Consider the following 13,052-nt stretch of genomic DNA (forward strand, 5'->3'; position numbering starts at 1 on the left):
TTCATATACTTAAGTTCTACCTACACTGAAAGGACAAATAAATTGATGCACCAAAATACCAAAATAATGTGCCCACCTTAGAAAACAACAGGATGAACTGATATCACCATCAACTTCTGATAAAAATTCTATATTCATTATATTGGGTTGGCCAAAAAGTTCGTTCGGGTTTTTCCATAAAATGTCACAGAAAACCTGAACGAACTTTTTGGCCAACCCAATAGTTCCTGTGGAATGTCATTGACATTGTCTGTGATAGAAATTGATTAGTTCCTTGAGAAATGATGAAACCATGGGTAATTAGTCAAATCCAATTCACCTTTCTTCAAGGTCATTTTAAGACTTGCATGTCCTCTGAGCTGCATGTAATCTGAACGATATGATGTTTGCTTGAGTTGTTTCCAGCTGTGTCTAGTTTGAGCTGAGCTGGTTGAGGCTGGTAGGAACACTGACCCTTCAACTGGGCATGCGCGACTGTCTGCTAGCTCAGTGGCCCTTTTGAATATGCAGAGGCCTGTAGCTTAGTTACGCCTGTGCAGAACGATAGTTATTTGCACCTTTTTCCAATAACCATTCCCCATGCTCCCCATGCCTCAGACCACCTTGCTTTTTTATTCATTATCCCATAAATACCCTGAGCCCCTTGTGTCAGGGGAGGCAGTTTTGAGACTTGTTCTCCTGTCTCCTCGCTTGGATGCCTTGCAAGTAAACCTTCTCTTTGCTGCAAATCTAGACATCTCAGCGTTTTGGCTTGCTTCCCATCAGGCAAAGTGAACTTGGTTTGGTAATGATGTGATATGTGCAATAAAAACAAATGGTCATAAATTTGGACTGTAATCTGTAGTGCATGGCTGCAAAGCTGAAAATAAAACTCAAGCTTTAGTAGTTAGGAAGTTTCAGTGGCAAGTGAAAATCACCTTTCGGCTTTACAGGAAGTGGACTTTTCCTTTACATCACTCAGCATGAACGTCTATGTCTGAAAAGTTCGCAGTAAATTAAAAAAAGAGGAACAGCAACATGCTGGAAAAATAGGAACCTCAAGAAAATGAAGAGGGGTTGTTTGTGAGCCTTGAATCTTCACCAAATTCTATGGATATATCTAAGAAACAGACAGCCAATGGCTTCTGTCCCATTCTATACCCAGTTTGGGTGGAGAAACCCAAGGGTCAGTGCAGATGATGTAAGCATTACAAAGGGGAAAAAGAGGTGTGGGTCTGGGCTCCTGTGATTGGAGAGGACAGTTGGAGGTTGTGTGGGGAAGGTGACTGTGGCCCTGAGGCCTACACAGGGACAGGAGACTGAAAAGAGCCCTGCAGGTCTGGACAACATCACTTGCAAACACAGTTCCCTCATGAGCCCTGATGAGGACCAGCTTAAAAAGGTGGATACCATATAAGATTTTTTTAAATTTATTTTTGTTCTTTTATATTTTAAATCCTTGTTGTTTATTTCATATATAGCAGTGTATATCTGTTAATCCCATACTCCTAATTTATGCACCCCCCACTTTCCCCTTTGGTAACCATAAGTTTGTTTTCTATGTCTGTGAGTCTGTTTCTGTTTTGTAAATAAATTCATTTCTATTATATTTTTAGATTCCACATATAAATGATACCATATATTTGTCTATCTCTGACTTACTTAGTATGATAATCTCTAGGTCCATCCATGCTGCTGCAAATGACATTATTCCACTCTTTTTTATGGCTGAGTAGTATTCCATTGTATGTATATATACTATATATATATACATATATATATATACCACATCTTCTTTTTTTTTTAGATTCTACAATTTATATTTTATTGAACTTGTTTTATAACATACTTTCCCATCTAGCCACCCTATTTATACATTCATCATCTGTTGTATTTATTGTTTTGAGACCAAAGTAAGTTGAAGACTTTGTTACACTTCTCCCTAAACATTTCAGTATGCATGTCATTAGCTAGAGTTCAGTAATTTTCTAAGGTTCTTTTTTTCTTTTAATGTAAAATTTACATATAACAAAAAGTATGAATCTTAAGTGATATATTGGCTGAGTTTTGACATATACATACAAGTGTGTAATACAAACTTCTATCCAGATACAGAACAGGATCACCAGAAATCTCCCTCATGCCCCTTCCCAGTCATTCCCTGCCCTTAACGCCTGTCAGAGGTAACCAGTGTTATATTTTTATGCTGTCACTTAGCTCTGCCTCTCCTAGAATTTCATATAATGGAATCACAAAGTATGTACTCTTTATAGAAGGCTTCTTTCACTCTGCATGTACCATGTCTTCTTTATCCATTCATCTGTGATGGACATTTATGTTGTTTCCATGTGTTAACAATTATAAGTAGTGCTTCTATGAACACTGAGGTGCATGTATCTTTTCATATTAGAGTTTTCTCTGGATATATGCCCTGGAGTGGGATTGCAGGATCATATGGTAACTCTATTTTTAGTTTTTTAAGGAATCTCCATACTGTTTCCAATAGTGACTGTACCAGTTTACATTCCCACTAATAGTGTAGGAGGGTTCCTTTTTCTCCACACCCTCTCCAGCATTTATTATTTGTAGAATTTTTGATGATAGCCATTCTGACCAGTGTGAGGTGATACCTCATTACAGCTTTGATTTGCATTTCTCTAATAATTAGCAATGTGGAGCAGCTTTTCATGAGCCTGTTGGCCATCTGTGTGTCTTCTTTGGAGAAATGTCTATTTAGGTCTTTTGCCAATTTGGGTTGTAAGCATTTTTAATAGGAAAAGAAGTTCATTATTTTTCATTTTCCAAGAGCAGGCGCTCTCCCCACCTCCTCATTCCCCACCCCCAGATTGGTCCTGTTCTTGGAGCCAGGATCCACTTGCGTAGCAGGGCCTCTGCAGGCATATGGTCACCTGCAGGAGAAAAGGCTAGCCAGGCACACAAAATCCAAGGAGATTTTATTCATGCTAAGCTGCACAGGTCCAATGGGCTCTTAAGCCTTGTTTCTGAAAGGGCATTCACAATACTCCTTATTTCAGAAGGAGGAAAGTCTTTTCTCTCTTTGCATTCTTTCCAATCTCCCCTTCAATAAGAGATCTTGTTAGAAATAAGGCAAGAACCCTCTCAGGAGAGACTGTGGGCACAGGTGATAACCCCTGTTCTTCAAGCATAGGTGCCAACATGCATGCTAAACCAAAACATCTTTGTTCACATCTCTTTGGGTTTATATGACTATACAGAGGTTACTTTGTGAAGAGTTGGTTCCTGCACTTTATAAAGAGCATGTTTTTTAACATAGAAAAAATATGAAATGAATTTGCCCAGTGAACCAGCAATTGCACTCTTGGGAATTTCTCCCAGAGAGAAGAAAATTTATTTTTATGCAGAAATTTGTACAGGAAGGTTCGTAGCAGCTTTATTTGTAATAGCTCAAAACAGGAATTTACCCAAATGTCCTTCAATGGGTGAGTGGCTTAACAAACTGTGGTCCATCTATGCTAGGGCATACTCCTCATCAATCAAATTAGACGATTATTGATGTACTCAACAGCTTGGGTAGGTCTCAAGGAAATTATACTGAGTGAAGAAAGCCAAGAGAGCCAAGCTCAAAAGATACATACTGGGTAACTCCTCTTTTTTATAGCATTCATGAAATAATCTAATAGAGATGGAGAACAGATTGGTGTTTGTCAGATGTTAGAAATAAGGGAGAGTTGGGGTGGCTACAAAGGAGTAGCATAAGGGAGTCTTGTGCTGATGGTTCAGTTGAGTATCTTGTTTGTGGTGGTGGCCACATGAATCTACACATGTGATAACACTGCATAGAGCTACACACACGAGTGCATGCGTAACTCATGAAATATGAATAAGTTCTATGGATGGTACCAATGTCAATATCCTGGTTTTGATATGTACTATAGCTGTGAGATATGGGGAAGGCTTATGAAAGGTGTGCAGGGCATCCCAAACATTGTTTTTTCAACTTCCTACAAATTTATAATGATTTAAAAATAAGTTAAAGCAAAAGCAATGTGTAACTAAATAACTCAATTACTGCCACTAATTTGGTGTTGTATTCAACAGCCTTTTAAACTGTAAAAAGGCTAATTTTTAGAACGCACACATCATCTGTATACAACATTACAAACTTAAGATAGAAAATTTAGTAGTTATCTAATGCCAGCCAATCACTGTTCATGGATCTCTTGGGGTTCCACAAACTCCAATAGACTCAGGTTCAATACAGAGTGAAAACAGCTCCTGCCAGTGCTAAGTGTACTTTAAAATAAGTACACCTATGATTCAAATAATTATGAAAGTTCAAGAGGTTAAGTGATCTGTTGTTGATCTGTTTCTTTTCTAATGTAAGTATTTAATGATATAAATTTTCTTCTAAGTACTGCTCTTGCTGTATCCCACACATTTTGATAAGTTGTACTGTGATTTTTATTCTGTTCAAAATATTTTCTTTAAAAAATTTTCACAAGGGTTGGAAAACTCACTTTCCAACTATGGTGGGCTGAATAATGTTCCCCTCAATGTCCACATCCTAATCCCCAGAACCTGTGACTATGATACTTAACACTGTAAAAGGGAATTTGCACATGTGATAGTTAAGGATCTTGAGCAAGGAGATGATCCTGGATTATTCAGTTGAGCCCAGTGAAATCACAAGGTCCTTATAAGAGAGTGACAGGAGGGCCACAAGCAGAATGGAGATGTGGTGATGTTAGCAGAGGCTGCAGTAACGCACTTTGAAGATGGAGGAAAGAGCCAAGAGTGAAGAAATGCAGGAGGTTATGGAAGGCATGGACCAGATTCTCCTCTGAAGCCTCCAGAAGGAACCAGACTTGCCAATGCCTTGATTTTAGCCCATAATACCCATCTCAAACTTCTGACCTCTAGATAATAAATGTGTGCTGCCTTAAACCACTAAGTTTGTGGTAATTTCTTATAGCACTCATAGGAAATTAATACACCAATATTTATTTTGAAAATTTTAAACTTCTGATTAGTTGCAAGAATAGTATGAGGCACAACCAAATGTCCTTCACCTGGATTAACATCTGCCATGTTTAATTTCCTTCTATATGTGCATGTGTTTGGCTGACTCATTTGAACATGAGTTGTAGACATCATGTCACATTTCCCCAGAACATTTCAGCATGAAGTGAAGAACATTCTTTTATGTAAACAGTAGAATTGTCACAGTCAGCTTCTTTAATATTGATGTAATACTTTTATCTAAAAGAGTTCATACTTGAATTTCTCCAGTTATACCAATAATATCACTTATTATTGTGATTTTTTTCTCCTAATGCAAGACCCAATCAAGGGTTCCACATCACATCTAGTTGTCATCTCTCTGTATTTACTCTTTTAAATCTGACAGGTTTCCAGGCTTTTTGTTTTTCCCTCTCATGATATTGATAATCTTGCAGAATTTGGGCCAATTGTTTGTAGAATGGCTCTCAATTTGGAACAATGGATTGTTTTCTCATGGCCAGATTGAGGATAAACATTTCAGAAGGAGTTCTACATAGTGATGTTATGAATTTCTCAGGGTCTCACATCAGTAGGCATATATACATATATGACTTTAAATTTTATTTTTTAAAGTATCATACAGTAAAAGAGACTCACTTTTTGATATACAGTTCTATGAATTTGAAGACACGCATAGATTCATGTAATTCCTGTAAGAATTAAGACACATGAAATAGGTCCATTCCCACAAAAAAACTCCTGGAACTTACCCCAGTCCTACTGAATCAGAATCAGCATTTTAACAAGACCTTCAGGAACATTAAAATTTGAGAAACACTGGTTTAGAGAACTTAAATAATATTTGAAAGTTTCTTGGCCTGTAGAAGACCATCAATAAATGATGTCATCTTAAATCTGTCTCTCCTTCATTATTAGAAGGTTTTCCAAGTGCATATATTTCTGTTGAATTATGTGAGAAAGAGCCACTGACTTATAGTTTCAATAAAGCAAATTACACACTGGTCCAAGAAAGACATGTTCTTGCTGTAATCACCATTACTGTATCATTTCAGTGATTATTAAACCATCATTTCTCTAATTTGGTAACTTCAGGAAACTTTCATGAGCTGAGATTATTGACCCCTGCCCACTGTGTGTGTAGTTTCACAGAAACCCATGCACACTTGCAAACACTCATACTTTAATTGACTACTAGAAATAGTTTTTGTTTATCCTTAGTGAATATGCTGTTATAAGAACTAATTCCCTGATTAAGCCTTCTACTAAGGAGAGCATTCTGCTAATACTGAGGAAGCTGAGTGGTTTTCTGGGTTTCCTGCACATCGTCACTTATCCTGTAGCTGATATGAGGAAGACAGTGTAAAGGACCTGCAAAGGGGAAGTTGGGCTGGGGTAGGCAGTTCATGGTCAGTCTTTAAGTGTTCATCTAGAGCCCAGTGTACTAGAAAGGCTCAACCCTTTCTAAATATTGATCAGTTGGAGGCTAACACCTCCATGTCTTGGGAGGACCTTGACAAACCTAGGGAATATAGGACATGAAGCCTTTCTTATATCATGTTAATGGCCAATTTCAAGACCATTTTAATACATCAACCCATTAAATCAAAGTGAGTACTCACATATTTGTGTGATGTTGCATTAAGGGTAGGGATCTCTTAGAGGTTCATGGTTCTTAAATGTTAGCTGTCAATTGCCCAGAAAAAATTAGTCCCCAAATTCGTGTTGATCAAGTAAAGTTAATTTTTTCTAGATTTACTGAGTATGGGAGAACACCACCTTGGTAGTCATAGTGTCTCAGAGTGGAAAGTCAGGGGAAGAGGTTCACAGGGTTTTAAGGATGCAGATGGCTGATTTTGCAGCAGTCTTTCCATGAGGGAACTGGTTGGGTTGGGCAGAATTTATGCCTGGGGTTGGTGTGCATAGAGAGGGAAGGTTGAGAAGAAAGTATTGGTTATATGTCAGTTTTGATAATAAGCTATTTTAATAGTTGGTTCACAGTCGTATCTTTCAAGCAAGTATTTCCTGGAACAAGTAGCTATGTTATCTTTCTCTGGTCCCACTATTATTTAGCACAATAATGGGAAAGTGTCTTTGTGTGAAAAGTATTTAGCACAAGAACGAGAAATTTGTTGGTTTCAGTATTAGCAAGTAACTCCTTAGATCATGGATTAGTGTAGAGCAGTCCTGGGCCTTTGTAGACATTTAAGGTCTGAGAGTGATGGGGCACTACTGATGTTCTGCCTTCCTTCTGAAATGTACACATATGCATCTGTCAGGAATATGTGGGTGCTGGACCAAGAAGGGACATCAATCTCAAGGGCTTCATCTATCTTTTCCCATCTGTGCTTTGGCTTTGTTGTTTCATGGGGCTGTTTCCATGCCTTTACAAAACCCTGAAGAGAGCAGCATGTCACAGGAGATAGTTACCACTTAGACTAGGAAAACAAAAAAAATTCTATGAATATGAAAAATATATATTGAGGCAATCTTTTGCATATATCACTGTGTTGACTACAATTGCATTTCCCCTTTTTAGTTCCATGGAACATTAGATCAATTCTGTAAGAGAAAGGGCTTCTGTAGATGAGAAGTCTGAAGATATGGTATGCATGCTCCTGGAGAGGTTCTTTCTGCTTCTCAGCACCCTGCTCATAGAGGCCCTCTTGCAGAGCCACTGGTGAATTTCACTTAAGTGGTACTCAGATACATTTGACCATTGAATATCTTTTATATTTAACAACTTCTATCATCCTGTAGGAACTCACTTTAGTTATATGCTTGAACCATACTGATTTTGGAAAGTGCAGAAAACCATCTTGACTGTCAACCAGAAAGACAGTGAAATGAAAAAGGATGGATGTATTGCTGAGAAAAGATTTCCATGATAACAAATGAGAACTTGTGAATAGTTTTGACATTCTGGAATCAAGTATCCAGCACCCAGGGCCATTTCACTTTATTGGTGTCTATGAGGTAAAACCTTTGGAAATACAACCTATTCAAACCAAAGACAATTACATAATATAGACTAGAATAATATGTATGGATGGCACCTAGATGCAGAAGGCCTGTCTCCCTTTAGTATGTAACTTAACATTGAACCTGGTACCATGACATCAAATGTGTACCCGATAGGGCTTGTTAAACTCATCGTTAAACAACTACACATGAATAAATGAGCATATAGGTTACATTTGCAGAATTTACTCTTATTGATTCCCTGTTTAGTAAAAATGTAGTAAGTTTATAAAAGTAGTACATGCTCATCATTACAAATTAAAACTCTGCAGATTCCTCTCAGAGTCACTTCAACTCTTCTTTAACTGCACACTTCAGTTCACTACAGTTTCGTGTAAATTCTTTTTAATTAAAAATCTATGCATATATACTCTCAATCATAAATTTTTCCAATGTGATAAGAGAAAAACAGTAGCCCATTAATATCTTAATTTACCTTTTAGTACAGATTTTTTAAATATTTCATTTTATGATATAGTTATATATGATATTTATATATATAATATATTTTATATTATAGAAAAATAGTCGATCATTTAATTACATTATGTCATAATATGGAGACAGTTTATGTGTTTTTGTGATTGCTCTTTGTCATTGAGTGACTTCTTTTGAATAGTACTTTAATTTTATCACCAATTAGGAATAGAAAAAAAAAAGAAAAATTAATTTTGCTGTGTCTGTTTGATTGAATCTGAGGGTAATGATGGTCTGTAAGGAGAATGTTGATGTAAGGGACCTCCAAGAAGTATTTATTCAGTTTGGGAATGCTATTTATTCATAATATGTCAGTTTTCTTATATGCTAAGCTATAGTTGACAGCTTCTAGAATGGCTCCCAAGACCCATCTCCTCATGTTCACCCCTCTGTGTAATCCCTCTCTGTCTAGGGTCTGGACACAGTGACTTGCTTTTAACCAATAAGGCAAAAGTGATGGGATGTCACTTCTGAGGGTAAGTTATAGAAGACTGTAACCTCCATCTTGCTCAGTCTCTGTGTGGCTTTTTCACTTTCTCACACTGATGAACTCAGGCTTACTGTCCTAAGGAGAGACACACATGACAAGTAACTGAGAGATGCTTCTAGCCAACCAGTTGCCTGTGAGAAACTGAATCCTGCCAACAACCACATAAGTCAGTTCAAGAGCAGAACTTTCCCAGTTGAGACTTAAGATGATGGTAGCCCCAACAAACATCTTGATTGCAGCTTTATGAGGAACCCTGAGCCAGAGCTGGATCATGGTTGGGTTTCTGACCCACAAAGATGGAGAAATAATAAATGTTGTAGTTTCTCTCCATTAAGTTTTAGAGTAATTTTTTATGCAGCTACAGATAGCTAATACCAGCTAATTGTTAACTGATCACATATTCTACAGCACATAGATATATCTTAAGTTCATGTGTGTTTTCTCCGAATAATAGACTTTTTTTAATTTAAAAAGGAAAATATTATTTAGGAATGACAATATTTTTTAAAGAAAAATATATTGTAAATCCAAAAATATGTTTGTGCTTCACTGTCATAGCTGTGGAGTATACAGTTAGCCTTGAAAAGATGGGTCTGTAATTTACTTCTATAATTCTAAGAAGTTGTAGTCTTGGTTGACCCAGTCCAGGCTGTCAAAGTTAGATTCTATGATATACTTACAAGGGTGGCTGAAAAGGCCCTGTGCCCACTGGATTTAAAAATGGGGTGACTTTTTATTTTGTCCTGGGATCTTGAACCTAAGCATCTATGATTAACTTCTATAATAATGTTAGAACTGCCAGATGAGCCTTTCCCTTGGAAACCTCTAATTGCTACCTACAACAAAAATCCAATTAAAAACAAAAGGCTGCATAATTTGAGAATGTTCTAAAAAGCTTAAATGAGTTGCTCTTTATGATAATATCTGCTCTGTATACTGAATAATATTATCTGGACCTCATGAGGGCTATAGAGCAAATATTGTAAGAAACCTAAGCATTGCGTCCAATGCTCACAGTGGGAAAATACCAACTATAAATCTGTTTACAACTTTATTACTTACCAATCAATTTGGTTCCTGCAGAATGTTCCTTCAGGGAATACAAAAAGTTATGTTCTAATTAAAGTATAATTATATATCAAGGACAGAAGGGCAGGAATCATTTTACTTCTGAACTTCCTCACATCAGAATGGACGTGAAGATGCTCCACTCTGAAAATCTGATACACACTTGATAATCTAACAGTACATGTAGTACTTCTATTGAAATATAGGTTTTTATGAAATGCTTTTATTTCAAGTTAATAACAATTAAATCTGAAGAGATGCAAAGTGAAATAGGGTAAGGTTTATACTGATTTCAAGACATTTACATTTTTCGTTGGAATGCATACTTTTTAGGTTTATCACATTTTGTTTTGTTAAATACAATCCCACAGTCAGTGTAATTCAGTCAGTAACATCCAGAGTTTACTATCAAGACACAGAGGTTTTGTTTCTACCTTTCTGTCTCCTTGTGTCCATACTATCTTTAGTTACTCTGAGCATCTCTCAGAGTTTTTGCATTCTCTTATGCCTGCCTATTATGTCCGCTTTCCTAACCAGTCCTAATATTTATTGATTTATTCTTATTTTTATCTTATGCAGTATGGTGTCTCTCTGATTTACTCCATTTTTTGCTTCTATGTGTTCAGTTGGTGCTTGGTATCTAATGAATAAGTATATTGAGAACCACACACAGAGAATTTTTGGAATCAAGAATGTAATAAGATGTCAATATTTACTCATGCAGCCAGTGCCCGAGGAAGCCCTAACTTCTGTGCATGTTTGCATTTTCATTGTTTAGATGTATGTAATGGATTTAAGCTTATTTTATTTTTTAAATGAAGTGAAAATTGTCACCAACTGCGTGTTTATTAAAGTGTCAGAAGACAGGACAAAATTATGTGAAAGAAAATGACTGTAAAATGGGCATGTTTTCCATAGGACCTATGTCTGCCTAGGGAAGCATGAAAATACAAATGACCTCTGTCATACTCTCAAATATCTTAGTGAGAATGAAGCATAAACCAAGACTTCTGCTATTTCACTAATTTCTCACCTCGATTGCCATGCCCAGAAACATTCTACATTGCCAGATACAAAGCCCAAATTCTTTTATTCCTGTTTCTCTCCTGTGTTCAGAAGCTTTAAGACATAGAATATAGCCTCTTGGAATATTTTCCAGGGGCTGGATTTTGGAAAAGAGCAGTTTTGCATACTTTTAAAACTGTTGGTGAGGCACAGACTCAACTGTTCAGAGATTGATTGACTCCAATGAGGACATAAACATGGGCGTAAATAAGGAAGAGAAGTTGAATCCAAACCAGAGAAAGAAAAGCCGTTATGGTACATTCCCTCCTCCCTCCTTCCTGTTTCTGGTCTGTTCCTCAGGGCAAGGCAGTGCAGAGACCATGCATACAACCAAGGCAGCAGGTGACCCTTTCTGACGAGGAACTTTCTGGTAGTAGAGGATAAAACTTGCACAATTTTGATTACAATTAAAGAGCATATTACCAGGTAAGATTTGTGGATTTCTTTCAAGAATAGAGAAAAAAATACTTAAGTCAAAGTTTTCTATAAAGAAACAAAAATCACGTTTCTTTCAGACTTTTAGACTATAAAATTATGGTACAAAAAAAATGGAAGAATATTCAGAAATAAGACAAGAAAAATATGTATAACACAACACCTAAATTATGTAAGTTCCATTAATTATATCACCCAATAATCTAATCTACTTAGAACTCTGATGGTCAACACATAATTATGCTAATAGAGAAATCAAGAATGGTGGACATATACTATAGAAGACAAATGATAACAAAGAATGACATTCAATAGATATTGTTTCATTTTTTAAGTTTATAAAAGGAAACTATAAAAGTGGTCATATTAGACAAAACTACTAGAATAAAAAGCTCAAAAATGGAAAAAAAAGATCCATAACAATCACAATAGCTTCACATTCATAAACACAAACCAGGGTCACCAGGCATTTAAGAAAAGAGAAGGACTATAATGATTTTAAAAAACCCAAAAAACAAAAACAAAGCAAAGCAAAACAAAACATTTGCTGGAGGAAATAAATCATCCAAGAAAAAAAAAAGTTTAATTTGAACATCTTCAGAGAGATTTGAGCTGTCTGGTATTATTACTAAAATAAGAAAAGGATGGTGTGAAAAGGGAGCAATAGGAAAATAGTAAAGTACTTTTGGAAATTAAAATATTGCCATACTGAAAAGTTTAGTAAAAGGACTGACTGATTAAAAAAAAAAAACAAAAACAGCCAAAGATAGAATCAATGATCTAGAAGATGCTGAGAAACTCTCCAAAGGTGTTGAAGAAAAAGGAACAATGAGAAAATATGAGAAAAACTTAGCATCATGGATACCCTCATCCAGGAACCCCAGTGTTCATCTAGTAAGATTTCTAGAAGGAGAAAACAAAAACAAACAAAAAAAGAATGAAAAATAAAAAGTTAGAAAAACATCAAAGAACAAAAACAATGTAAATACAATAATATAAAATATTCACATGTTCACATTGAAGTGATCAATTGGTCATTGATAAAGATAACTCAATAAAAATAGAAAAGATGCTTACCTGGACATTCCTAGTGCAATTTTATAACTCCAGTTGTAAAGAGATAATATTCTAAAAGCTGCCACAGGCAGGGAAGAAATTAGCAGACAAACAAATGACCACTTGGATTATGTAAGATTTCTAATCAGTAAAAATAGCTTTTAAAAAATAACATAATGGTTGGTCAAAGTTGAGGGAGAAAATTATTTTCACTTGAGAATTCTATGACAGGCTATTCACAAAGCCAATGTCAAAGCAAAGAGATTTTCTGATAAGTGATGAGTAACTGTTTACTCCACCTGTGAACTTTGTATGAATTAAAAATTGTTGAAACAGTGTTAAAGTTAACAAAAAAGAATCTAAACAAATGGCAGTGTAAGATAAAAGATTCAGTGAAGGAAGAAGTATAAGAAGCTAGAAAGAAAAAAATTTTAATGGATTAATTTCAATTAGGAAAGAG

General features: G+C 36.0%; 1 long non-coding RNA gene across 1 annotated transcript; it reads left to right on the top strand.

Moving 5' to 3' along the window:
* The first annotated feature begins 915 nt into the window (after positions 1-915).
* On the top strand, positions 916-12,769 carry LOC125964638 (uncharacterized). Its single transcript, XR_007477837.1, has 2 exons — positions 916-1,381; positions 8,891-12,769. It is a non-coding gene; the product is annotated as an uncharacterized LOC125964638 (long non-coding RNA).
* Positions 12,770-13,052: the final 283 nt, after the last annotated feature.

The sequence above is a fragment of the Orcinus orca genome, chromosome 6, assembly GCF_937001465.1.
Source record: "Orcinus orca chromosome 6, mOrcOrc1.1, whole genome shotgun sequence".
Classification (NCBI taxonomy): Eukaryota; Metazoa; Chordata; class Mammalia; order Artiodactyla; family Delphinidae; genus Orcinus; species Orcinus orca.